The sequence below is a fragment of the Dromiciops gliroides genome, chromosome 3 (assembly GCF_019393635.1).
Source record: "Dromiciops gliroides isolate mDroGli1 chromosome 3, mDroGli1.pri, whole genome shotgun sequence".
Classification (NCBI taxonomy): domain Eukaryota; kingdom Metazoa; phylum Chordata; class Mammalia; order Microbiotheria; family Microbiotheriidae; genus Dromiciops; species Dromiciops gliroides.
Genome location: NC_057863.1, coordinates 431,679,519 through 431,707,148, shown reverse-complemented (window position 1 = coordinate 431,707,148; position 27,630 = coordinate 431,679,519). Strand labels below are relative to the sequence as shown.

Sequence of the window (27,630 nt, the reverse complement as noted above, 5' to 3'; positions counted from 1 at the left end):
GAAGAGAATTTCTCATTTCCACTGGAACTCTGGCTACTATTAGTTAGAGTGCAGAATTTCCAATGTTATTGTATGATTGCCAACCCATAGTCCTCAAGAAATAGGGTCAGGCAATTGAATATCACCAGTGATTTGTGGTTAAATGAGTTCTTTCTGAAAACTCCAAATGTTCATGTATGCATAGTTTTCTGTTTAGTATGATTATCTACTAAAATATTATGGCTATGTACTTACACATTTAAAAACCTAAACATTGACCCAGACTGCCATGATTAATGCAGCAGTCTCCCATAGACATCTCTGACAAAACCAGCAAGAAACTACCGGGTTGTAGAGATCAAGTAAGACCTGTATTCCTAGAGGTTCTTAGTCTGGCCACTAATTGAGTTAAACTATGGGGGAAGGGCTAGTCAGTCTTTATTATGTATTTGCTGGGGTGACAGAGCTAGAACATGTTTTCATAAATGCTCTATTGGTTGAAGGGAGCAACAATTATATATCAGCTGGTCCAGTGAGGCTGGAATCCAAGAACTTATGTAGGGAAGGAATCTGAAAAGCTAAGATTAGAAGCTCTAGGTTATTTCTCTGAGTCCAAGAAGTTGAGTTAGAAAGAGAGAAAAGAATCACATTTTTAATCCTGAAGAGAGAAAATGTGATAGTTAGGCATAAGGTAAAGATAAGCATGCCTAGAATAAAGTATTAAGAGGAAATTAAGCTAGAGGATGATTAGGAAACTGCAAGAGAGGCATTGTGCTGGCAAGCTATAATAATTTGCTAGCTCTTTGACATCCTTGGGGATGTAACTATGAACCCTATGTTGAAAAAAATGGCTTTGGAAATACAGACAGACATAGACTGTTGCAATAATGTTATTTCCCATCACAGTATCTTGCAATTTAAAACTTGCTCTGGTTGTGATGTAATTCTCAAGCCAATCGATCATGTCACTCATGACCTATTAATCCTTGTCCTGAACAATTTAAAGCAACCCTATGGTCCTCCAAATTGATATTTCCTGCCTCATGTGCCTTGCACCAGGCTCTTATGACCACATTCGTTACAGAGAAAAGCAGGCTCAATCAGACCAATTGGTAGTGCCTCCACTTAAGAGGTGTGAGAGTAGCAGAGAGAAATGGTCTATATTTATTCAACATCAGTGTGCCAGTGAACTTCATTAGCAAATCCTGAATACTCATAGGTCATAGGCTCCTGGAAAGTGAAAGCTGCTTTATAAAGCAATCTGGGAAAGGCAACCTTTAAGTCAAAAGTACTATTCCCTGGTGAAGCTTATTAATTGAATCATTTGTTTACAAAGGTGAACATTGCTCCAAGTGACAGTCCTGTTTGCACAGTGGCACCAATATTAAGAAAGCTTATCAGTAATGCATTAGTAATGGAGAGAAAGAGAAGGCTTGAGACAGATGTATTTGTTTAGTGTGCTGAAATCCAGTAATTTTAGCAACTTAACTGAGCAAAGCTTCATTACAGGTTATTACAGGTTAAAAGTAAAATCTTGTTAATGAGTATTAGAAGGTAGGGCCATGCACTTCTCGATCCCCACTTGCCAGCAAAGAGGCTTTTATTTATGCAATGCTTTAATGCATATAAGATCACTTTGCATATCGTATGCATTTTGAGCCTCACTCTGACATGTAAGTATGAACCTAAAAGCACTATTAAAATGGGTGCTATTGGTATTAATGGTTTTTAAAACTGAAGACAATGGTGATGGGAGGCACCATGAGAGAGTGGGGAGAATATTGAAATTGGAGTCAATGGATCTGGGTTCAAATTCAATGGATCTGGGTTCAAATACTTGATTCAAATTATTACTACCTGTATCACATCTGGCAAGCCTTCTAAGGCTTCAGTTTTCTTGTCTGTTAAATAAGAATATTGAACTAGACAACCTCTCAAGACCTCTCCAGCTTTAAGTCTATGTTCCAATGACAGGGAAGATGATGATGGTTGCCAGCAGGGTGAGGGTGAGGGGGAAATGACAGGTCTAGCTCTCTCTCTAGCTTAGTTTCGTCATCCTTTGAGCAGAGGTGCATTACAACTTATTAAAGGTTAAAAGTAGTTTTTTTTATTTATTCTTCTCAATGAGTATCAAAGTAAGGGATCCTATACTTCCCACTCCCTACTTGCCAATATCTGAACAACAATGGTTCATAAAATGCAAGGGTGAGGGGGAGTGAAAGTGAAGGTAGTTGTACTTAATCAAGACGTTCTAAGTTGGAGTCCATTAATCTTTTAGTAAAAATAGTTGGACAAGTTCATTTAAATATAATGGTTTCCTTTTTACCCTTATGTATTTTATTTTAGTCATTTAAAATATTATACTGGAAAGGGGTCCAGAGGCTTTACTTATGGAGTGTTAAAAGGGTCCATGGCATAAAATGCTTAAGAACCCCTGGACTAGATAGTCCCTAAAGTCCTTTTCATCTCTAAATCCCAATGATGCATATTCCTGTTATGATGAGGGAAGACATTAGCATTATTGAGTGGCCTGGTATTTTTTCTTTCTTTTTTTTAATAAAACACTTGAAATATAAGTCATTTATATAAAGTATCATCAAATTTTAATACAATTTGAAGCTTTAGTTTAAAACTACACTAAGATTTTTATTGACATAGAATAAGATGAGGGCAAAAAGAGAAAGGTAGATTCAGGTCAAAGGAAAATAAAATGTAAGGTTTCGGTGTTTATCCTTGTCATTTATTCAATAGTCTTCCATATAGGTAAGGATAATGGTTTCCATGAATAACTTATTTCTGAGATCATAAGTGAACGTTAAATATCTGGAGAAAATTGAATGGGGATAGAAAGGAATATACCTTTTTCTCAGCATTACATGGCACATTTTCAAAAACTGATCATGTATTAGGGCACAAAAATATCATAGTCAAATGTAGAAAGGCAGAAATAGTAAATGCATCCTTCTCAGATCATGATCCAATAAAAATTACATGTAAGAAAGAGCCAGGGAAAAGTAGAATGAAAATCAATTGGAAACTAAATAATCTCATTCTAAAGAATGGGCCAAACAACAAATCATAGAAACAATCAATAACTATATCCAAGAGAAGGACAATAATGAGACAACATACCAAAATCTATGGGATGCAGCCAAAGCAGTGCTTAGGGGAAAATTTATAGCTCTAAATGCTTACATGAATAAAAAAGAGAAAGAGGAGATTAATGAATTGGGCATGCAACTTAAAAAGCTAGAAAAAGAACAAATTAGAAATCCCCAATTAGATACTAAACTAGAGATCCTGAAAATTAAAGAAGAAATTAATAAGATTGAAAGCAAAAAAACCATAGAATTAATCAATAAAAGTAAGAGCTGGTTTTTTGAAAAAATGAATAAAATAGAGAAAATAATGGTTAATTTGATTAAAAAAAGAGAAAGAAGAAAACCAAATTACCAGTATCAAAAATGAAAAGGGTGATGTTACCACCAATGAAGTGGAAATTAAATCAATAATTAGGAATTATTTTGCCCAACTGTATGCCAATAAAGTTGACAATCTAAATGAAATGGATGAATAGTTACAAAAATACAAACTGCCCAGGTTAACTGAAGAGGAAATAAAATCCTTACATAAACCCACATTAGAAAAAGATGTTGAACAAGCCATTAATGCACTCCCTAAGAAAAAATCCCCAGGGCCAGATGAGTTTACAGGTGAGATTTACCAAACATTTAAAGAACAATTAATTACAATATTATACAAATTATTTGGAAAAATAGGTGAAGAAGGAGTTCTACCAAATTTGTTTTATGACACAAATATGGTGGTGATACCAAAACCAGGCAATGCAAAAACCGAGAAAGAAAAGTATAGACCAATTTCCCTAATGAATATTGATGCCAAAATCTTAAATAAGATATTAGCAAGGAGATTACAGCAAGTGATCACCAGGATAATACACTATAACCAGGTGGGATTTATACAAGGAATGCAGGGCTGGTTCAGCATTAGGAAAACTATTAACATAATCAACCACATCAATAAGAAAACTAACCAAAATCATATGATTATCTCAGTAGATGCAGAGAAAGCTTTTGACAAAATACAGCACCCATTCCTAAAAATAACACTAAAGAGTTTAGGAATAGGTGGAGCTTTCCTTAAAATAATAAACAGTGTCTACCTAAAGCCATCAGCAAGTATTATATGCAATGGAGATAAATTAGAGGCCTTCCCAATAAGATCAGGGGTGAAAAAAGGATGTCCATCATCACCCCTATTATTTAATATTGTACTAGAAATGTTAGCTTTAGCAATAAGAGAAGGAAAAGGAATTAAAGGAATTAGAATAGGCAAGGAGAAAACAGAACTATCACTCTTTGCAGATGATATGATAGTATACTTAAAGAATCCTAGAGAATCAACTCAAAAATTACTTGAAACAATTAACAACTTTAGCAAAGTAGCAGGATATAAAATAAATCCACATAAATCATCAGTGTTTCTATACATGACAAACAAAGTCCAGCAGCAAGAGATAGAAAGAGAAATTCCATTTAAAATAATGGTAGATAATATAAAATACTTGGGAGTCTACTTGCCAAGACAAACCAAGGAACTCTATGAACACAACTACCAAATACTCTTCACACAAATCAAATCAGATCTAAATAATTGGAAAGATATCAATTGCTCATGGATAGGCAGAGCTAATATAGTGAAAATGATAATAATACCTAAATTAATGTACTTATTCAGTGCCATACCAATCAGACTACCTAAAATTATTTTATAGAGCTAGAAAAAATAATAACAAAATTCTCCTGGAAAAACAAAAAAATCAAGAATATCCAGGGAAATAATGAAAAAAAATTCACAGGAAGGTGGGTTAGCAGTACCAAACTTGGAGCTTTACTATAAAGTGGCAGTCATCAAAACTATCTGGTACTGGCTAAGAAATACAGTGGAGGATCAACGGAATAGGCTAGGCACAGGAGACACAGTAGTAAATGAATATAGTAATCCCCTGTTTGATAAACCCAAAGACTCCAGCTTCTGGGATAGGAACTCAGTATTTGACAAAAACTGCTGGGAAAACTGGAAGATAGTATGGCAGAAATTAGGCATAGACCAACATCTTACACCTTATACTAAAATAAGGTCAAAATGGATACATGATTTAGACATAAGAGGTGATACCATAGTTAAATTAGGAGAGTAAGGAATAGTCTACCTTTCAAATCTTTGGAAAGGAAAACAGTTTATGACCAAACAAAGAGATAGAGAATATTATAAAATGCAAAATGGATGATTTTGATTACATTAAATTAAAAAAAAATTGTACAAACAGAAGCATTGCATCCAAAATTAGAATGGAGGCAGAAAGCTGGGAAACAATTTTTATGGCTAGTACTTCTGATAAAGGTCTCATTTCTAAAATATATAGGGAACTAAATCAAATTTATAAGAATCCAAGTCATTCCCCAATTGAGAAATGGTCAAAGGATATGAACAGGCAGTTTTCTGATGAAGAAACCAAAGCTATCTATTCCCATATGAAAAAATGCTCTAAATCTCTAATGATTAGAGAGATACAAATTAAAACAACTCTGAGGTACCACCTGACACCTATCAGATTGGCTAATATGACAAAAAAGGAAAATAATTAATGTTGGAGAAGCTGTGGAAAAATTGGAACACTAATGCATTGTTGGTGGAGCTGTGAACTGATTCAACCATTCTGGAGAGCAATTTGGAATTATGACCAAAGGGCTATAAAGCTGTGCATACCCTTTGACCTAGCAATACCACTTTTGGATCTTTTCCCCAAAGAGATCATGGAAAGGGGAGAGGGACCCACATATACAAAAATATTTATAGCTGCTCTTTATGTGATGGCAAGGAAATGGAAGGTGAGGGCATGCCCATCTATTGGGGAATGGCTGGACAAGTTGTGGTATATGAATACAATGGAATACTATTGTGCTCTAAGAAATGATGAGCAGGAGGAGGGTCTTGTGTGGGCTGATGATGATTGAGATGAGCAGAACCAGAAGAACATTGTACACAGTATCATCAACATTGTATGTTGATCTACTGTGATGAACTATATTCTTCTCACCAATACAATGGTACAGAAGAGTTCCAGGGAACTCATGATAGAAGAGGATCTCCAAATCCAGGGGAAAAAAAGAACTGTGGAGTATAAATGCTGAATGAACCATACTATTTCTTTTGTTTTTGGTGCTGTTGTGTTTTTGTTTTTGTTTTTTTTGAGGTTTTTCATCATTGCTCTGATTTTTCTCTTATAACATGACTAATGCAAAAATATGTTTACTGTTATTATGTGTATATATATAAAACCCTTATCAGATTACCTGCTGTGTAGGGGAGGAGGGAGGAAGGGGAGGGAGGGAGAAAAATCTGAAATTGGAAAGCTTGTATAAACAAAACTTGAGAACTATCTTTACATGTAAGAGGAAAAAAAATACTTTATTAATTTTTAAAAAAAGAAAAGGAGGAACATTTTCAAAAATATAAAATACTCAAACTAACTGAAAACCAGAGACAGAAATATCTTAAATAGCCCAATCTTATAAAAGGAAATAGAATGAGTTGTAAAGGGACTACAAAAGGGAAAAAAAACCTTCTTGGTCTAATGGATTCACAGTAAAAGTACATTAAATTTTTAAAGAAAAATTAGTACCAATACTACACAAATTATCAATAAAAGTTGAGAAAGAAGGAATCCTGCCAGATTTGGTTTATGAGGCAAATATATTCTATACCAAAACTAGTACACCATTGTAAGGGCACTAAAATTCTAGCTGTGATGTCTAAAATCTAATGAGTGGTCCTATTAAATTAGAAAAAATATAGCACCAATTTGGAGGCATTAAGTATTTATTAAAGTATATTAGGGGTAAGTAAAGAGAACCATGTGGATCAAGTATGAAATTTGCTTCTTCTCCCTATCCTGCCTGTCTCTTGCTCCCCTCCTAAATTCTCCAACTGAAAAGCCCGCTCACTCCTGAGCTTCTCCCAGAAGCCTCCTGAGAGAATGGAAGCAGGGCCATCCACACACACAGCTCTATGCTCTGTAGCTCTAAGCTCTGGTAGCTCTGATTGACACATCCCACAGGTGGTTCTAAAGATGTCTACAGACTTCCAGACACTGGGTGACTTCCAGATGCTAAAGTCACAGGGTTTCTACATCATATGCTTTCTCCTCATGGCGGAGCTTCCCTGTAATGTCTTTCCCAGCAAGGGTTGTCATTCCAATTCTAACACCACAAAGCATTATAGACTAATATCATTAATGAATACTGGCTCAAATTTTAAAAATAAAATTCTGTGAAACTATAGTGATTTCAAGAAATTATCATAATAGAGTTGAATATATGACAAGAATGCAAGAATTGTTTAACATTAGCTAAACAATGAATATAACTAATCACATTAAAAGCAAAAAAATCAAAGCTGCATGATTATCTCAATCAAATTTTTAAAAAATGACTTTCATAAGGTACAATACCCTTTATTGTTAATCCCCCATAAAATATAAGCATAGGAAGACTTTTTTTTAAATATCATAAAATGTCTATCAAAAACTTAAAGTAAGAATAATATAGAATGCCCCAAAACATGAAGCTTTCCCAACAAATAAAGTAAAAATGCCTCTTCTCCCTATCATTTTAAATAGTTTTGGGAATGCTAGCAATAGCAATAGGACAAAAGAAAGAAATTAAAGATATAAATATAAAGAAGAGATAAAAATATTTATATTTTCTGATGATGACTTACTTTAAAAATCCTAATGAATCAATAAATATATTAATTAAGACAATTAAAAATCTCATCAAAGCTGTAGACTACAAAATGAACCCTCAAAAATCAAAAGTATTTCTAAATAATAAGAGTAACATCCAAAAGGTTATAAGAGAAAGACACATATTGTTCCAGATAAATAAAAATGCTGAAAATACACAGGGATCAATCTACCAGAGCACATGTAATACTTGTATAGATAAAGTTACAAAGTGTTCCTTAAATAAAGAAAAACTATGTCGTCCGTGACTGGTGGAAGCCTACTATGGATGGACCATGATAATATATTACAAAAAAAAAGAAGAAGTTAACCAAAGATCATTTATAATTTTAATGTAAACCAAATTATTGTAGGGATTTTTCACAAAATTAAAAAGATAGTAAAATTAATATGTTAAAAAAGATCTCTAATAATTAGAGAAATAATGAAAAAAAGGTAGCAATGAAAGGTTATAGCACTTCCTGACTTTAAACTCTTTTACAGAGCATCAGTTTTCAAAACCATGGGGGACTTGTTAAGAGATAGAAAGCAACATCAATGGTTCAGAATAGAGTAGATTGAATGGGGTGGTAGGAATGGATCTAAGTAACCTAGTATTTGATAAACTGGAAAACATTCACTGCTTAGGAAAGAACTCTCTATTTAATCAAACTAATGAGGAAACAGAGTTTACCATTCTAGCAGAAATTAAGTTTTGACCAATACCTTACAACATATCAAAAATAAATTCCAAATGTATGAATGACCTTAATATTAAAGATAATAATAGACAAAATAGAAAAAGCATGTCACACATTTTTCACCATAAGGGTAGGAGACGTATTTTTTAACCATACAATAAATAGAAGTAATTACAGAAAATTAAAAAGATAACTGATTATATGAAACTGAAAACCTTCTGTGCAAGCAACATTTGGATAAAAAGGGAAGTAGTCAAATTGAAAAGAAAATCCATATCAAATTTCTCTAACAAAGTTTTGATATCCAAGATGTATAAATTATTAATAAATACATGTATGTGTATGTGTATATTCTTGTATGTTTATATTCAAATATGTATCAATACATATAGAGATATGTGACCAAAACTATTTGATAATAGATAAGTGGTCAAAGAAAGTTAATAAAGAATTCACAAAATAATTATAAACTTATTAACTACTACATGAAGAATGCTGTAAATCACTAATCAGAGACATGAAAATCAAAATGACCCTGAGGTTTTACCTCATTCCATGAAAATTGGCAAAGATGACAAAAAATAGAAATAATGTTAGAATGATATGGGAAGATTGGCACACAAATCATTCTTGATGAAGCTGTGACTCTGGACGACCATTTTGGAAAGCAGTTTTAAATTATGCAAATAAAGTTACCAAAATGTCCAAAGACTTTGACCCTAGGAATCCATTTGTAGGGTTAGATGCTTAGAAGGAAATTGGTAAAATGTTTCCCCATACACAAAAATATTTTTAGCAAAACCTTTTTTTGACAGCAAGGAATTGGGAACAAAGTACATGTCCATCAAATGGGCAATGGTTACACAAATTGTGATAAATTAATGTAATGGAACATAATTGTGTTGTAAAAAATGACAAATGTGATGAGCACAGAGAAGCATGGAAAGATAAATGTGAAAGGATATAAAGTGAAACAGAGCCAAGAAAACCATATATGCAATGAGAACTTTGTAAAGAGAAGAATAGGCATCAGAAAAAAAAATTAAAAATGAAAGTGGATGTAGCAAAATTACAAAGAAAAAGCATGGCTTCCAAGAAGATATATGGGGAGGTACCTCCACCTCACTCCTTTGCTGAGGTGGAAGGTCCTCACATTTCATACATTGCACATATTTTCATAATTTTTCAATTTATTGATTAAATATGCTGAGGTTTCCCTCTTTTGTTCTTTCATATTCAAAATATTATTTGTTATAGGTGACAACTCTCTGGAGGAGGGGTTTAGGGAGGAATTGATGTTGTTCAGTCATTTTAGTTGAGTCCAACTCTTCATAACCCCATTGGTGTTTTCTTTGCAAAGTTGCTAGAAGGGTTTGCCATTTTCTTCCCCAGCTCATTTTACAGATGAGAAAACTGAGGCAAACAGGACTAAGTGACTTGCCCAGGGTCACCCAGCTAGTGTCTGAGACCAGATTTGGACTCAGGAATCTTCCTGAGTCCAGGCCCAATACTCTATTTACTGCACTATTTAGCTGCTCTGGGGAAGGACACTGAGGAAATTATGGTGATATTCAGACAAAGTAAAACAAAACGAAAGACATCAATAAAAAACTTCCTTCCTTCCTTCCTTCCTTCCTTCCTTCCTTCCTTCCTTCCTTCCTTTCTCCCTGCCTTCTTTCTTTTCTCTTTTTTTTAAGCAATCAGGGTTAAGTGACTGACCCAGGGTCACACAGCTAGTAAGGGGTTGATGCCAGATTTGAATTGAAGTCCTCCTGACTCCAAGGCTGGTGCTGTATATCAGGGCTTCTTTTTTGTGGGTTGGTTTTTTAATTTTTGTTTTGTTTTGTTTTGTTTTGCAAGGTAATAAGGGTTAAGTGACTTGCCCAGGGTCACACAGCTAGTAAGTGTCAAGTGTCTGAGGCTGAATTTGAACTCAGGTCCTCCTGAATCCAGGGCCAGTGCTTTACCCACCGCTCCACCTAGTTGCCCCCTATACCAGGGCTTCTTAAACTTTTCCCACTTGTGACCCCCTTTTGCTCGAGAAATTTTTATGTGACCCTGGGTATATAGGCATATAACAGGTATACATAACCTTTTATTGTTGCCAAATTTTTCTCTAGGTTATATACCAAAGCTTCTTAAACTGAGGATTGTGACTCCATAAGGGGTCATGTAACTGAATGTGGAGATCGCAAAAAAATTGGCAGTAAATGTTTGATTTGTATACCTGTTTTATATATGCATAAAAGTTTCTCCAGAAAAAGGGGTTGCAAGTGGAAAAAGTTTAAGAAGCCCTGCTCTATATACTGCATAATCTAGCTGCCACTAAAACTTATTTTTAAACATAATTTGAATGCATTTCCCAGTGGATTGGCTAGCCCTGGGTTGTTAATTTGGTGAGATGTTTCTGCTGAGTCTACTTTTCTCTCTTCTTTGTTGCCATGAGATTTCAAAGTCCTTCATTCCCTACAGCAAATTCTTTCTTCCAACCTCATTCAGTCCTAGGTATGGTAGGAATGAATAATATGTTTCTGTCTTTGGTACTTGATGAATGACTTTGATGAAAAGGGTAAAAGTGATGGTGAATCCTGCTTTCCATTTGTGCTTGCTAAAAGTGCCAGCCTGATCCTGTCATATCACCCATAAGAAGAATAATCACTATTACTATTAAAATAATAATACATTGCATTTACATAAGACTTTATGTAATGTTTACTACTAGCAGTTATTTATATGCTTCAGTTCTTTTTGAGACTCATGACAAACCTATAAGAATAGATGTTTATATGGTGCTTTTAGAGTTTGAGAAGTGCTTCATAACTATGACTCCTATGCACTAAACCTGCATGTATTATCATCCCCACTTTACAGATAGGGAGTCTGGGGATCATTGAAGTTAATTCATTGCCTATGGGAAAACATACTAGAGGCAGTATACAAATGCAGGCCTTCTAGATTCTGAGTCTATTACCCAATCCTCTAGGCCACACCGTGTCATCAGACAATTATCATCCACAATTCACAGATCAGGAAAGCCTTCCACAGAGAAGTTGTTTGCCTTCCCCAATGTTGCACAGCTGAGAAGTGGCAAAGCCACAACATGAACACAGGTCACTTGACTTGAAATCTGATGTTCTTGATGTGGCAAGGCTTTATTTAACCATTATTTGGAACCTGCCTACTTCACTATTTTTTTTGTTGGTGTTGTTCATTCATTTTCAGTGATGCCTAACTCTCTGTGACCCCTTTTGATGTTTTCTTGGCAGAGATACACCTTCTCCAGCTCATTTTATAGATCAGGAAAACAGAGGTAAATAGGTTTAAATGATTCAGAAATATGAATCTTCCTGACTCCAGGCTGGCACTCTATCCACTGTGCCAACTAGCTGCCCCAAGTGATTCTTGGCAACACTCAACTAATATCCACTTACCTTCTCCACGTGGCATAGTGAAGAGAATGTTGGACTTGGAGTAAGGAAGGTGTAAGTTTAAATATAACCTAAAATGCTTGCTAGCTGTGTGACCCTGGGCAAGTCATTTAACTTCTCTCTGCCTCAGTGTCTTCATCCAAAAAATGGAGAAAATAATAGAACCTAACTCTCAGCATTATTGTGATGATATAAGAATATATTTTATTTATAGCACTTTGCAAACCTTAAAATTATATGAAAATGCCAGTTATCATTATTAATATTAGATTTTTGGAATGAAGGAGGATTTGTATTCATCCCTCCCAAACATAGCTCTAACTTAACAAAAATAGACCCAAAAGAGACATGTGGACTTGATTTTCTGTTCAAAAAAGGCAGAGAAAATAAGCCTGATTCAAAACTGATTCATCCCTCAAAGATAGGAAACACTGGCCCTCAGATATGGCAGAGAGTTTAGAATACAAAATATACTGAATACGGTAACTTCTACTTTCAGGGAAACTGAGAATTGCATGTAAAAAGGTCTATAACATGATTAGAGCAAATGTATAGATGGAGTTTTAAGGCACCAGTATTATTAGGTTCTCATTCTATCTTTTCTCTGGGTGGGAAAATTTTAAAAATCTAAAAAAAAAAGAAGAGGGAGAAATGTTGGTCAGCTACACTTTCCTGAAAGCTTCATAAGTTGCCCTGCTAGGCATTAGAATTTTATTTTCCTAAATTAAATGTAAATACAAATTTGGAATCAATTGTTTTTAAAACTTCATGTTACAAATTCTCTTCCTCCCCTCCCCACAAGAACTCAAGCAATTCAATATAATCCATACATAAGCAGTCATACAAAACATTTCCACATTAATCAGGTTGAGAAAGAAAACAGACAAAAACAAAACTTCAGATAAAGGAACTAACAAAAAATAAAAATTTATCTTCAATCTGTGTTCAGACATCATCAGTTCTCTCTCTCTCTAGATGGACTACATTTTTCATAGGACCTTCAGAGTTGTCTTGGATCATTTCATTGCTTAAAATAACCAAGTCATTCATAGTAAATCATCTTATGGTATTGCTATTATTCTATATGTAGTACATTTCATCAGCTCATGTAGGTCTTTCCACATTTTTCTGATAACTTCATGCTCGTCATGTTTTTATATAGTAAACTACATGATGATATCTTTAGAGTAAAATTGAGGGGTGAGAGGATTGCACTGGGGGAGAGGGAATGGAAGAGGTAGAATGGGGTGAAATCTCACATGAAAGAAACAGGAAAGGGCTTATGGAGTGGGTGGAGAAATGGGGAAGGAGCAGGGCAGTGAATGAGCCTTACACCTATCAGAATTGGCTCAAAGACCTTAATCTCATCAGAGTTGGCTCAAGGAGGGAATAACATACACACTCAATTGAGTAAAGTAATCTATCTAACCCTGTAGGAAAGTAGGAGGGGAAGGAGATAAGGAGGGAGGGGTGAAAGAATGAGGGCAGATTGGGGGAGGGGGCAGTCAGAAGCAAATTCCTTTTGAGTAGGGATAGGGTGAAAGAAGATAGAAAATAGAGTAAATATCATGGAGAAGGGAATAGGATGGAGGGAAACAGTTAACAATAGTAACTGTGAAAAACATTTTGAAGCAGAGGTAAGTGTAATGTAAGATGATGATGAGGATGGATGGATGGATTGATGATAATCGAATGAAGATGGTGATTGATGAGGATGAAGATAGATTGATGATGATAAAATGTACGGTACTTACTTTGCTGGGCTATTGTGAAGAAAATTTTTGTCAGGTATAAGGTACTATGTAAATGTTATCTATTACTCTTGTTGCAAGAATCAACCTCATGGGTCTATTGTAAGGAAATCTCTCTATAAAGTTCTATAGGCCTTAGAAATAATGAACCCACTGCATTGAACAATGGAAAGTCCCCTGGCCATGGGGTAAGAAGAAATTATGTAAAAAGGATCAATAGGTCAGAAAAGGAAGCAGAAAAATTGTCTGAAGAAAACAATTCCTTAAAAATTACAATTGCCCTTGGGGGCAGCCAGGTGGCACAGTGGATAAAGCACTGGCCCTGGATTCAGGAGGAGGTGAGTTCAAATCCAGCCTCAGACACTTGGCACTTACTAACTGTTCGACCCTGGGCAAGTCACTTAACCCTCATTGCTTGGCCCAAAACAAAACAAACAAACAAACAAAAATTACAGTTTTCCAAATGGAAACAACAATTAGTCAAATTGGGAAAACAATTGGTCAAATGCAAAAGGAGGTACAAAAGTTTACTGAAGAAAATAATGTCTTAAAAATTTGAATTGGGCAGATAGAAGCTAATGATTGCATGAGACACCATGAATCAGTCAAACAGCATCAAAAGAATGAAAAAATAGAAGAAAATGTGAAATACCTCATTGGAAAGACAACTGACCTGGAAAAATAGATCTAGGAGATAGAATTTGAGAATTATTGGACAATCTGAAAGCCATGATCAGAAAAAGAGTCAAGACACCATATTCCATGAAATTATCAAGGAGAACTGTCCTGATATTGTAGAATCAGAGGATAAAATTGTCATTGAAAGAATCCACCAATCACCTCCTGAAAGAGACCCCAGAAGGAAAACTCGAAGGAATATTATAGCCAAATTCCAGAATTATCAGGTGAAGAAGAAAATACGGCAAGCAGCCAGATTAAAAAAAAAAATTAAATATCATGGAGCCACAGTCAGGGTTGCACAATACCTGGAATCTTCACCATTAAAGGATCGCAGGGTTTCGAATATGATATTCCAGAGGGCAAAGGAGCTTGTATTACAACCAAAAATCAATTACCCAGCAAAACTGAGCATTGTCTTTCATGGGAAAACATGGACATTCAGTGAAATAGGGGAATTCTAAAGTTTCCTGAAGAAAAGACCAGAACTGAACAAAAAATTTTATCTTTAGAGGATTCAAGAGAAGTATAAAAAGATAAACAGGGGGAAAAGTTATTCTATAAAGTTAAACTGTTTACATCACTATGAAAGAAGATAATACTTTTAACTCTTGAGAACTTTATGTCTATTTGGGTATGGTTACTAAATAGACTTTTGCGTGATGATATAAAGAAACTTAAAGAGCAGAATAAAAGGAGAATAAGGAGAGGAAAGGGGAGGGGAGGTGGAATGGGATTAACTACATCATATGAAGAGGCACAAAAAAAACTATTACAAAAGAGGGAAAGAAAGGAGGGTTGGGCATTGTTTCAACCTTAATATTACCAGATTTAGTTTAAAGAGCTAATAACGTATGCACACGTTTGGATAAAGAAATTTAGTTTACTCTTTAAGGAAGTAAAAGGCTAAGGAAAAGAGGGTGGTACTGACAAAAGGGAAGGCAGAAGCAGGGGAGGAAAGGGCAAAGAAAAGGAAGCGGGGCTGATAAAAGGGAGGGCAGTTTAGGGGAAGCAGGGATCAGAAGCAAAACACAGGTGATGAGGAATAGAATGAAAGAAGGAAAAATACAAAGGGGGAAAATAGGATGGAGGGAAATAGCCAGTTAGTAATCATAACTGTGAATATGAATGGGATGAACTCTCCCATAATAGAGAAGTGAATAGAAGAGTGAATCATAAACCAGAATCCTATAATATGTTGTTTGAAGCAGAGAGATACACATAGAATAAAGGTAAAAGATTGGAGCAGAATATATTATGCTTCAACTGAAATTTTAAAAAGCAGGGGTAGCAATCCTTATCTTAGAGAAAACAAAAGCAAAATTAGATCAAATTAAATAATTAAGGAAGGAAACTATATCTTGGTAAAAGCTACCATAGATAATGAAGTAACATCAATACTAAACATATATGCACCAAGTGGTATAGCAGCCAAATTCTTAGAGGGGAATTTAAATGAATTGCAAGAAGAAATAGCAAAACTATACTAGTGGGGAATCTGAACCTTCCCTTCTCAGAACTAGATAAATCTACCACAAAATAAATAAGAAAGAAGTTTAAAAGGTGAATAGAATTTTAGAAAACTTAGATATGATGGATGTGTGGAGAAAATTGAATGGGAAGAGAAAGGAATATACTTTTTTCTCAGTGGTATGGCTCAGATTAATGGAAGAGGAAATAAAATTCTTAAATAAGCACATTTTAGAAAAAGAAATTGAACAAACCATCAATGAACTCCCTAAGAAAAAAATCTCCAGGGACAGATGGGTTTACAGATGAATTCTACGAAACATTTTTTTGTTTGTTTGTTTGTTTTGTTTTGTTTTGTTTTGTTTTGTTTTGTTTTGTTTTCGGTAAGGCAGTTGGGGTTAAGTGACTTGCCCAGGGTCACACAGCTAGAAAGTGTTAAGTGTCTGAGGCCGGATTTGAACTCAGGTACTCCTGAATCCAGGGCCAGTGCTTTATCCACTGCGCCACCTAGCTGCCCCTCTACCAACATTTAAAGAAAAATTAATTCTAATACTATAAAAATTATTTGGAAAAAATAGGTGAAGGAGTTCTACCAAATTCATTTTGTGACAAAAATATGGTATTGATATCTAAACCTGGCAGAGCCAAAATGGAGAAAGGAAATTACAGACCATTTTCACTAATGAATATCAATGTGAAAATCTTAAATAAAATATTAGCAAGGAGATTATAACAATTTGTCACCAGGATAATACACTATGGCCAGGTGGAATTTATACCAGGAATTAAAGGCTGGTTCAACATTAAGAAAACTATCAACATAATCAACCACATCATAACAATATTAACTAAAACCATATGATTATGCCAATAGATGAAGAAAAGGCTTTTGAGAAAGTACAGAACTCATTCCTATGAAAAACATTAGAGAGCATAGCAATAAATGGAACTTTCCTTAAATGATGAGCAGTATCAACCTATACCTATCAGCAAACATTATCTATAATGTGTATAAGTTAGAGGTATTTCCAATAAGTTCAGGCATAAAACAGGGATGTCCATTATCACCTCTATTATTTAATCTTGCACAAGAAATGTTAGCTTTAGCAATAAGACGAGAAATAGGAATTAGAATAGGCAAGAAGGAAACAAAACTATTACTCTTTGCAGATGATATGATGGTATACTTAAAGAATCCTAAGGAATCAACTAAAAGACTACTTGAAGCAATTAACAACTTTAGGAAAGTTGCAGGATATAAAACAAATTCACATAAATCATCAACATTTTTACACATGACCAACAAAGCTCAGCAGCAAGAGATAGATAAATTCCAAAATATAATACTTGGGAGTCTACCCGCAAAGACAAATCCAGGAACTCTATAAACATGATTGCAAAACACTTTTCACACAAATAAAATAAGATCTAAATAATTGTAAAAATATCAATTGCTCATGGATAGGTTGAGCTAATATAATAAAAATGACAATTCTACCTAAATTAATTTACTTATTCAGTGTCATACCAATTAGACTACCTAAAAATTATTTTATAGAGTTAGAAAAATTAATAACAAAATTCATCTGGAAGAACAAAAGGTCAAGAATAGCAAGGGAACTAAAAAAATGCACAGGAAGGTGGGCCAGCCATCCAAATCTGAAGCTATATTATAAAGTGGCAGTCATCAAAAGTATTTGGTGCTGAGCAAAAAATAGAGTGGTGGATCAATGGAATAGGTTAGGCACAGGAGACACCATAGTAAATGATTATAGTAATCTACTGTTTGATAAACCCAAAGATTCCAGCTTCTGGGATTGGAACTCAGTATTTGACAAAACCTTCTAGGAAAACTAGAATATAGTATGGCAGAAACTAGGCATAGACCAACATCTTGTGCCTTATACAAAAATAAGGTCAAAATGGGTTCAAGATTTAGACATAAAGGGTGATACCATAGGTAAACTAGGAGAGGAAGGAATTGCTTACTTCTCAGATCTATGGAGAGGAAAACAATTTATGTCTAAACAAGAGAAAGAATAATATGAAATGCAAAATAGATGATTTTGATTACATTACATTAAAAAAGGTTTTGTACAAACAGAAGCAATGCAGTCAAAATTAGAAGGGAGGCAGAAAGCTGGGAAACAATTTTTATAGCCAGTATTTCTGATAAAGGCCTCATTTCTAAAATATACAGGGAACTAAATCAAATTTATAAGAATGCAAGTAAAAAAAAAGAATGCAAGTCTCTCTCCAATTGAGAAATGGTCAAAGGATATGAACAGGTTGTTTTCAGATGAAGAAATCAAAGCTATCTATTGACATATGAAAAAATGCTCTAAATCACTATTGCTTAGAGAAATGCAAATTAAAACAACTCAGAGGTACCACCTGACATGTATAAGATTGGCTAATATAACAAAAAAGGAAAATAATAAATGTTGGAGAAGATGTGGAAGAATTGGAACACTAATGTATTGTTGGTGAAGCTGTGAACTGATCCAACCACTCTTTGGAGCAATTTGGAACTATGCCCAAAGGGTTATGAGACTGTGCATACCCTTTGACCTCAAAATACCACTACTAGGTTTGTATCCCAAAGAGATCATAGAAGAGGGGAAAGGACGCACATGTAGAAAAATATAGCAGCTCTCTTTGTGTTGGCAAAGAATTGGAAATTGAGGGAATGCCTAGCAATTGGGGAATGGCTAAACAAGTTGTAGTATATGAATGCAATGGAATACTATTGTGCTCTAAGAAATGATGAGCAGGAGGATTTCAGAGAAACCTGGAAGGAATGAAATGATGCTGAGTGAGATGCGCAGAACCAGGAGAACATTGTGCACAGTAACAGCAAAATTGTGTGATAATCAACTGTGATAGACTTGGTTCTTCTCAACAGTGCAATGTTCCACAACAGTTTCAAAGAACTCTTGATAGAAAATGTTCTCCACATTTGGAAAAAAGAACTATGGATTCTGAATTCAGATTGGACCATACTGTTTATACTTTTGTTTTTAGTTTTTATTTTTTTGAGGTTTTTCCCTTGTCTGATTCTTCTTTCACGATATGACTAATGCAGAAATATGTTTAATGTGATTGCACATATATAACCTATATCAGATTGCTTTCTGTCTTGGGGAGGCAGGAGGGAAGGGAGGGTGTGAGAAAAATTTGGAACTAAAAATCCTATGAAAAATGTTGAAAACTATCTTTACATGTAACTGCAAAATAATAACACTTTTATAATTCAAAAAAACCATCCTATGAACCACCTAGGGACCTGTCATGTTGTCTGCTAAGAAGAACAGAAGATTCAAGGAATGCTTTGCTTTCCTAGACCATTTGAAGAGAAAAGCAAAGGAATTTACCATGAATTTGGAGTTAGAATATCTGGATTCAAATCCTTCTTTTGTAATATACTAACTCATTGGTTTATGTCATCTTAATGTTTCTGGCATACAGTGAACTCATCTGTAAATGAAAGGGTTGGAATAGGTGACCTCTAAAGTCTCTTCTAGATCAAAACCTAGGATCTTATATACCTGCTTTATGGCCTCCCATACTACCTCCTGCCAAATCATATTCTAGTATTTAAGTTGTGTTAATCCCTCACCTTGAGACAATATCATATTTTCAACTTCATTGCTGCTGTTGTTACTCAGTTCATTTAGTCATGTCCATCTTTTTGTAACCCCATGATCCGTAGCATGCCAAGTGCTTCTATCCTCCAATTTCTCTTGAAGTTTGTCCAAGCTCATTTTTTGTTTGTTTGTTTTTTGTTTTGCTTCTACTACTGGCTCCTAGAACTCAACATTTCATCTTCTGTCTTAGAGTCTAGAAAGAAGCTGCTTTCATGCCTTAAGTATATTCCCTGCTTTCCTCTCTTTTTTAGAATCCTTAACTTCCTTTATACCTAATCTCAGGCTATATGAAAACTTTCCTCATCCTCTCAGTTTTTAGTGCTTTCTCTTATCACATTATGTAACATTTATTTAGATGTATGCATGCTTTATCTCTCCCAGGATTATGTAAACTCATTTTGTTTGAAACCTATTTTTATCATTTGGTTCTGTATCCACAGTGCCTAGCAAATAGTAGTTGCTTAATGATTATTATTGTTGAGTTTGGTTTGATGATCCACCTAACATATTGCTTTGTTTCCTCTAGGTCTCTTAATATTATTATCCTCCGGTAATGTTAAGTTTCTTTTAGAGGAAATGTACATTGTCTATCCTTCAGTCTTGGTATTCACTTCTTTCCTTTTAGTTATACGTCTTTGATGATATTGCTTATGCTACTTATTGTACATGATTGTTCCTTATTAATATGCTTCATCCTATTTATGGCTACCAAAAGTTGTTAGGATCTAGAAGTACAGACTACCTCTGGATTTCACATCTGCCTCCCTACAAAGCTTAATCAGTATTTCCCAGGCAATGGTGAATATCAAATTGATTGGCTCGTGGGGTCATAGATTTGTATCTAGAAGGCACCATAGAAATCATTCTGCCTAACCTCTTTTTATGTATGAGGCATAAAGGTGAAGGAACTTGCCTAAGTCACATAATTAAATGGTCAAGTAGTGATTAAAACCAAGGTTCTCATCTTACACCTTATACTAAAATAAGGTCAAAATGGATACATGATTTAGACATAAGAGGTGATACCATAGGTAAATTAGGAGAGAAAGGAATAGTGTACCTATGAGATCTTTGGAAAGGAAAACAGTTTTTGACCAAACAAGAGATAGAGTATATTATAAAATGCAAAATGGATGATTTTGATTATATTAAATTAAAAAATTTTTGTACAAACAGAAGCAATGCATCCAAAATTGGAAGGGAGGCAGAAAGCTGGGAAACAATTTTTGAGGCCAGTGCTTCTGATAAAGGCCTCATCTCTAAAATATATAGGGAATTAAATCAAATTTATAAGAATCCAAGTCATTCCCCAATTGAGAAATGGTCAAAGGATATGAACAGGCAGTTTTCTGATGAAGAAACCAAAGCTATCTATTCCCATATGAAAAAATGCTCTAAATCTCTAATGATTAGAGAGATGCAAATTAAAACAACTCTGAGGTACCACCTGACACCTATCAGATTGGCTAAAATGACAAAAAAGGAAGATAATAAATGTTGGAGAGGCTGTGGGAAAATTGGAACACTAATGCATTGTTGGTGGAGCTGTGAACTGATCCAACCATTCTGGAGAGCAATTTGGAATTATGCCCAAAGGGCGATAAAGCTGTGCATACCCTTTGATCCAGCAATCCCATTTTTAGGTCTTTTGCCCAAAGAAATCATGGAAGGGGAAAAGGGACCCACATGTACAAAAATATTTATAGCTGCTCTTTATGTGGTAGCAAGGAATTATAAGTTGAGGGGGTGCCCATCAATTGGGGAATGGCTGGACAAGTTGTGGTATATGAATACAATGGAATACTATTGTGCTGTAAGAAATGATGAGCAGGAAGAGTTCAGAGAAACCTGGAGGGTCTTACGTGAGCTGATGATGAGTGAGATGAGCAGAACCAGAAGAACATTGTACACAGTATCATCAACATTGAGTGTTGACCTACTGTGATGGACTATATTCTTCTCACCAATGCAATGGTACAGAAGAGTTCCAGGGAACTCATGATAGAAGAGGATCTCCAAATCCAAGAAAAAAAAAGAAAGAAAGAACTGTGGAGTATAGATGCTGATTGAACCATATTATTTCTTTTGTTTTGGGTGCTGTTGGTTTTTTTTTTCTTTCTATTTTGAGGTTTTGCATCACTGCTCTGATTCTTTCTCTTGTAACAGGATTAATGCAGAAACAGGATTAATGTTATTATGTGTATATATATATATATGTATATGTATAGAGATATATAGATATAACCTATATCAGATTACCTGCTGTCTAGGGGAGGGGGGAGGGAGGGGTGGGAGGGAGAAAAATCTGAAATTGTAAAGCATGTATAAACAAAAGTTGAGAACTATCTTTACATGTAATGGAAAAAATAAAATACCTCATACATTAAAAAAAAAAAAACACCAAGGTTCTCTCTGCATTGCACCAAGCCCAACAAGAAGGGGCCCCATAGCTTTGAGGCAGTAAAATGTGATGGAAACAGTCCTAGACTTAGATTCAGAATCATTAACCAGACAGTACTTGACTAGCTTGATTGACATTTTACCATAGTAGCTGCTTGCCTCTTGTTGGCACATCACAATGGACTTAGCAAAAAAAAAAAAAAAAAAAGGTTTGATTTTGGTAGCCTTACTTAAAATAAGAAAATTCGAATTCAAGTCTTAGTAGCTATGTGACTCTTGGTAAATATTTCTCCAATCTGGCCCCAGCCCTTCTTCTCTAAGAGTGGGGGAATATACTCATATGACCTAGAGAAGAAGGGTAGATATAGTAAAGGGCATGCTGAGCTTGCTGTCAGAAAGAGCTAGATTCACGTCTGGACTCTGACACTTATTATCTATGTCTGAAAGTCTCCATTTCTCATCTATAAATAATTCTAACCATGGAATCCACTTCACAGGGCTTTGAGTCTAGTATATCAAATGCTTTACACACTTTAAAGTATTATATACAATTCAATTATTATTGTTTCCTAAGAAGCATAGTATAGTATACTTAAGTATAGTGATACTTAAGAGTGAGAAAGAACTGAATTTGAATCCTCTGACATACTGGCTATGCGACCCTGGGCAAGTCACTTCATGCAGTTTGATTCACTTTTATCATCTATAAAATGAGCTAGAAAAGAAAATGTCAAACCACTACAGTATCTTTGCCAATAAAACTCCAAATGAGGTCATAAAGAATCAGCCATGACTACAATGACTGACTTGCATTGGCAAATGGAGTTGTTTTTTTTTAATTATCAAGAAGTCCCTACATGAATAAAATCACAAATAATCCTTTCTTTCCCTCTCAAAATTACCTACATCATGGAGTTATCATAAGGACCAAATGGCAGGATTAAGAAAACCAGCAGTAGCCCAAGGGCAAAGCAAGAGGAGATCCTACCAGGAGTTGGTCATCTTCTTCTTACCCTCTCTAGCCCACCTACCCTTCGCATATTAAAGGATGTCAAAGAGTCTAATTGGCATCTGCTTCAGGGAGCCCTTTTATTCCTCAACACTAGTTCCTATTGCCCAGCTCTCACCAAGCACTGGATGCCCCTTCTTAGATTTATACACTGCTCTCCACCCTAGCTCACTCCTGTCCATCCCTGTTCCTTCTTGAGGTAATACCCAGAGCTCCACTCCAAATTTCAGATCCATTGTCTCTTTTATTACAGTCATTGGCCAAGGATCTCCTGTTTTGTCATTGTTCTTCCAAGGTAAATCAGTCCTTATGACCCACCCTGGGTTCTGGGCCTGTCTATCTGCCCTGAAGCTGTACTCTCCCATATGCGTCATCTCCATTAATTAGAATTTGAGTTTCTTGAATACAGGTACTTCCTCTCCTTTCTATTCGTATCCCCAGCTTTACACATGGTAAGTACTTAATGAATGTTTTTCCATTGCATTCTATCTTATTTCAAGCATATAAAGCATTGATAACAGTATAGCACTCTAAATATTAGCTTATCTGATTATCACCAGCATTGAAGAGATGCCCAAAGAAAAACCACTTTGGGCCCAAGTGCAGTCAGTGAAATAACATAACAAAAGTATTTGGTAAACTGGGAAGTGCTATGTGAAATATAATGACAGTTCTATGGAGAGCCACAGAAATAATCTCAACTGAGTTAGCCAGACCAAACCTTCAGAGTCAAAGAGAAAAAGGAACTAAAATGAAGAATTGATCTCAGGATACATGAACCTGGCCATGGTTTATCTGTCTGTCTGGAAGGCTCAAATGATCCTGACACCACAAATTTTCTGAGCTCCAGATAAACAAAACACAAGAACTACAGATAACAATACTGAGGTCCTCCAGGGCACAGACCACATTATCAGAGGTGGAACAAGAGTGTGCTCTTTTGTGGTATGAGAAAAATGGGCCTTCTTTCTTTTTCTTCCTCCCTCTATCCCTCCCTTCTCCCCCCACCTCTCTCTCCTTTCCCTAGCAATTTTTCCCTTGATCCCCATTGATGGTATTCCTGAAAAGAGAATGAATTTCATTTTGTCTTTCTATAAGTCTCCATCTTTTCCCTCTGAGCTCCCTGGGCCTTTGTCTCTATCTATATGGGAATAATACAAAATTCAATCTACTCTTTTAAAATCCCAATAGTATTGCATAACAAATTTACCTTATATTAAAGTCTGGGGCATTCCTATTTTTATTACTTGCTTTGCTGGAGATCTCTGTGGTCAGTACTTTTCAGAATTGTAAAATCTACATTCATTCATTCAACAAATAATCATTTGGTACCCACTTTATGCCCAGCACCAATCAAAGAAGTATAAGATCTGGTTCCTGCCTTGCAGAAAATTATAATCTAGTTGAAAATCTAAAACATATATATATATATCCATTAAGTAATAAGGGGTAGCAGAGGTCCAGGTGTAACAGTTGTCTAGAAAAGTGGGAGACTTGCATAGTCTAGAGTAATCTGGAAAACCTCCTGAAGGAGGGGGTGCTTGAGTTAAATGTAAAGGATAAGTAGGGTCTGGATCAGTAAAGGGGAGAGAGGGAAGACACTCTGAGGAGCATGAGGAGAGGACAAAGAAAAGCTTCAACAACAGCTTCAAGAATAAATTAACATAACATATGCTGGGAACAGTGAAGATAAAGCAGAGAGTTTGGATTTGCTCTTACTCAAAAATAAGATTAGACATGTAAGTTGAGGCAGGGTAGTAATAAATAACCAAAACTGAGATTTCTGTAGGGTTTAGAAGTTTATAAACATTTTTGTTATGACAATCCTATTTGGTAGGTAGTACAGGGCAGGTGGTATCTTGGATGTTCTCTCTCAAAATGCAGATTCTGATACCAATTCTGTTATCAATTTGTCATGTGAATTTGATTCATTTTCCACTTTTCTGAGCCTCTTTTCCATCATTTCTAAAATGGGAATGATAAAGTCATTTTATTTTAAGGGGAACTCTATATGTTGGAGATATATTGAAAAGTTTACAAAGAAATCTTGCTGGGGTGAGAGATGTTTGAATGTTCTCAGTTTTCTCCAAAAGCTCATTTTTGCATGAAGGTAGCCTTGGGTGAAGTGACTTCCCTAGGATCACAAAGCTAGTAAAAGTGTCTGAGGTGATATATGAACTCACAAAGATAATTCTTTCTGATGACAGGTCCAGTACTCTATCTACTCCAACACTCAGCTGCCCTTCTATACATGTAGTGTTTGCCAATTTGCAAGGTACAATGCTCACACTGAGAATCTGACAATCAGTTCACAAGAAGAGGTACCAGCTTATTTTATTATGTCCCTGGTTGTATCTCACATCAGGAAAACCATGGATACTTCAAGTATTTTTCTTAACAACATCATTGTTCTCAAGGAGATGTGGTACACTTGAGGATTAAAAAAATTAAAAGGAAAGAAGGGTGACACTGGTGAACATAGTTGCATCTTGGTGACTGGTGACACAGGTGACAGTGGGACATAGGAAACATACCTTTCCCACCCCTACTCCTCACTACCTGCAGAGAACTACTTTTCTCTATCTTACTTAACCCTGCTTCCAATCTAGCCCAGAACAGCTCTTGGTCTATAACTATGGTTGTTGGCTCTAGAACACCTACCTTCTGACGGTACCCTTGTCAAATGTTTTTGATTTCATCTAACTGGCAATGGAACCTCTGTCACCTTTCTGCTAGTCTCACCTATGTCATCCCCATCTACCAATGCCACCTGTGATAATAATCTCCACGTGCCACCTATATAAATAATTTCTAAGGCCACCTATATCCCCTAAAAGCAAATGTCACTTTCCTGACCTATCTGTATATGTCATGTATCTACATATGTCATCCATGTGCTAATGCCACCCATGTCACCTACCTATGAGCCAATGCCACCCATATCACCTATTGCTTAATGTCACCTCTGTCACCCACCTGCCACTTTTGTCATCTATCTGCTAATCTCACCTGTCACCCATCTACTGCCATCTGTGATAGTAATTTACACGTTCCACCTATGGAATATAACCGCAAATGTCACCTATGTGAATTATATGACACCTGGCTAAAGTGCCAAATTTGTCATCTGTCACAAAGATGCCACTTTTGTCATCTATGTCACCAATATGCCACTGTCACGTATGTCACCTCTCTGCCAATGGTACTTTTGTCACCTATCTGTTAACCTTACCTATGTCACCCATCTGTTATTCTTACGTATGTCACCATTGACTTATGCCTTCTTGTTTTCTTGCAAGAAGGAAAGAAGAAAAGAAGGAAGAATATAGAAATACATTTAATATCTCCTAATATCTATTGCTGTTGTGCTGAGCCTGCAGCAGACACTGATATGACAACTCAGCTGATCTCTTCCAACTCAGAGCTCCATTTCTTTTCTATGGAACATCTACCCAGGTTGTTACAGCTAATCAAATGCTTAAACAGATGATTTTAAGGTATCAAGGTTACATTGGTGCAGACTTGGATTTAGGAAGAGAAGATGTTATTGGACCTCACCTCTATGCCATCTATCCTTGTGGATCACCTAATAAATTTTCTTATATAACCATGGGTTCTGGGTCTTTGGCAGTAATAGCTATATTTGAAGATGAATTTAAACCATCTGGTATCTTCAGTGACTTAGAATCTGGGAACAACATAAATTTCTGTGTTATCTGCAAGACCAGGGTGGACTTTTTCCATCCATTTGATACCCCCATCAAGAATTGAAGCACATTTGTCAGGTTCAGGTGTGAATGATGGAAAAATGCTATCCTTACTGAGAAAGTCATTTCCCTGGAAATGGAAGTGCTGAATGAAATAGCATTTGCTCATCACTAATAAACAAATGGTAATTATGCAAAAAAAAAAAATGGGGCTGCTAGGTGGTGAGAAAGATACAGCACTAGTCCTAGAGTCAGGAGGACCTGAGTTCAAATCTGGTGTCAGACACTTATTAGCTGTGTGGCCTTGGGTAAGTCAGTTAAACCTAATTGCCTCCAAAAAATAAATAAGGTGGAGAGTCACTATGAGTAGTGAACTTGAAGAGACTTAAAGTGATGGTCTGTGTCTTGTTAAAAGTATAGAGAAGAAAAATCCTAACATTAAAAAATGATGTACAATCATCTTTTTTACTGTACTACATTATGGAAATTCCTGTTTTATTCCATAAATTAAAAATACAATAAAAAGAAAGGAGAACTAAATAACCAGGGGTTGCCAAAGGTAAGATAGTTAAAGTTAAGACATTTATCATACACATCAATTATTTTTAAAATTAATATTAATTATTAAAAATATTATATATTAATATAATCAACCACATCAAAAACAAAACTAACAAAAAATCATATGATTATCTCAATATATGCAGAGAAAGCATTTGACAAAGTAAAACACTAGAGAGCATAGGAATAGGTGGAGTTTTCCTTAAAATAATAGCCGGTATCTACCTAAACCCATCGGCAAACATTATATGTAACAGGGATAAGTTAGAGGCATTCCCAATAAGATCAGGGGTGAAACAGGAATGTCCATTATCACCTCTATTATTTAATATTGTGCTAGAAATGTTAGATTTAGTAATAAGAGAAGAAACAGGAATTAAAGGAATTAGAATAGGAAAGGAGGAAACAAAACTTTCACTCTTTGTAGATGATATGATGGCATACTTAGAGAATCCTAAAGAATCAACTAAAAAACTGCTTGAAACAATTAAC

At 35.4% G+C, this 27,630-nt stretch overlaps 1 pseudogene; it reads left to right on the top strand.

Moving 5' to 3' along the window:
• The first annotated feature begins 275 nt into the window (after positions 1-275).
• On the top strand, positions 276-26,752 carry LOC122747762 (annotated as a pseudogene).
• The last annotated feature ends 878 nt before the right edge of the window (positions 26,753-27,630 follow it).